The sequence below is a fragment of the Mus caroli genome, chromosome 2 (assembly GCF_900094665.2).
Source record: "Mus caroli chromosome 2, CAROLI_EIJ_v1.1, whole genome shotgun sequence".
Lineage (NCBI taxonomy): Eukaryota > Metazoa > Chordata > Mammalia > Rodentia > Muridae > Mus > Mus caroli.
In genome coordinates, this window is record NC_034571.1 from 28,382,977 (window position 1) to 28,384,727 (window position 1,751).

The window sequence follows — 1,751 nt, forward strand, 5'->3', positions numbered from 1 at the left end:
CCAGTGACAGGGCATGATAAGTGCCCTACCCTGGTCTCAGTGACCCTGCTCCACCCTCCCTATCCTAAATCACAGGCAAAGGTTTATAGTCTTCTTGGAAATAGCAAGACAACCACTCTGGGGATGTACTCAAAGAGACATTGGATCCCTAGTGTCCTGAAGGACATAGCCTCTATGGCTGTCTTTGGGAGTCATCGTGAGTCAGGGAAATCAGGTCTCACAGAGGAAGGCAATGGCAGGGAGATGCGATAAGGGACTGGCTTCCCTCCAAAGGCTTGTGTAGGGGCATTCCCGGTTTCTCTAAGGAGTAAGAAGCAATGCTGGATTTTTGACAAGTGTTTTCATCTTAGCCACTTGGTGAAACTTCTTATATTTTTGGTTGTGAGCCTAGCCTTTAATGGCTGAGCCATCTCTTTTTCTTCTTCTCCTCCTCCTCCTCCCACCTCCTTCTTCTTCTTTTTTTTTTTTTTTTTGGCTTTTCGAGACAGAGTTTCTCTGTGTAGCCCTGGCTGTCCTGGAACTCACTCTGTAGACCAGGCTGGCCTCGAACTCAGAGATCCGCCTGCCTCTGCCTCCCAAGTGCTGGGATTAAAGGCATGTGCTACTACTGCCTGGTACTGAGTTGTACTCTTACCAAATGCAACTGCATAGAGGCCTCAAAGCTAACCTGTTCAGTAAACACAACAGCAAGTGAGGTAGGGCATTGAAGGACAGGGCTTTGTAGGGGAGCCCAAGGATGGGGCTGTATCCTCTGCCTTCTGGGCTAGGCCTCTTCTGCCTTCTAGAGGGCACTCAGATGTTCATGCTCTTGGGCTCAGAGATTCTGCTCTTAGAAATTACTCCTGTTGCTCCCACCAGCATTCAGGGCCATGGAGAGAAGCTCCCTGCAGCATGACCTGAGGGAATAGAAGCCTGTAAGCGCCTAGCATCCTGGTGGAGAGGTCTGAGTTCCAGGGTGGAGGCCTGTATTCTGGGTGGCTGTGGAGGCTTAAATAGCTTTGCCAACAAGTAGCAGTCTCCCAGATAAATCAACAATGTTTCATGTTATTTGAGTTTGTGTGTGGGGGGGGGACGGTCTTTTCTCTCTTTTCTCTTTTTTTGACAAAGACTCGCTATGTAGCTAGTGCTGACCTAGAATTCTCTATGTAGAGCAGGCTGGCCTTGAACTTATAAGATCTAACTGCAAGTACCTTCCAAAGCTACCATTAAAGTTATTATGCCCTATCATGCTCATTGTTTTTCAAGGGGGAGTATCTTCCCCATGTTTCTTGCTTGTGGTGGGCACACTGTACTCATAAGAAGGAGAGAGAGAGAGACAGAGAGAGACAGAGAGAGACAGAGAGAGAGAGACACAGAGAGAGAGACAGAGACAGAGAGAAGGTCTAAGGTTGAGACTGAGAAGTGTCTTCGATCACTCTTCTCTATGGTATATGTTGAGGAAGGGGCTCTCAGTCAAACCCAGAGCTCACTCATATGGCTACTACTGCTAGCCTGCTTACTCTGGGATCTGCTGCCTCTGCCTTCAGGGACTAGATTACTGACAGTCTGTCACACCCACATTTATGTGAGTTTCAAGGGATCTGATCTAGTTAGTCTTCATGCTTGCTGGACAACCACTAAATCATCTTCCCAGACAATCTTGAAACAGGATCTGCAGCCGGGCGGTGGTGGCGCACGCCTTTAATCCTAGCACTTGGGAGGCAGAGGCAGGCGGATTTCTGAGTTCGAGGCCAGCCTGGTCTACAAAGTGA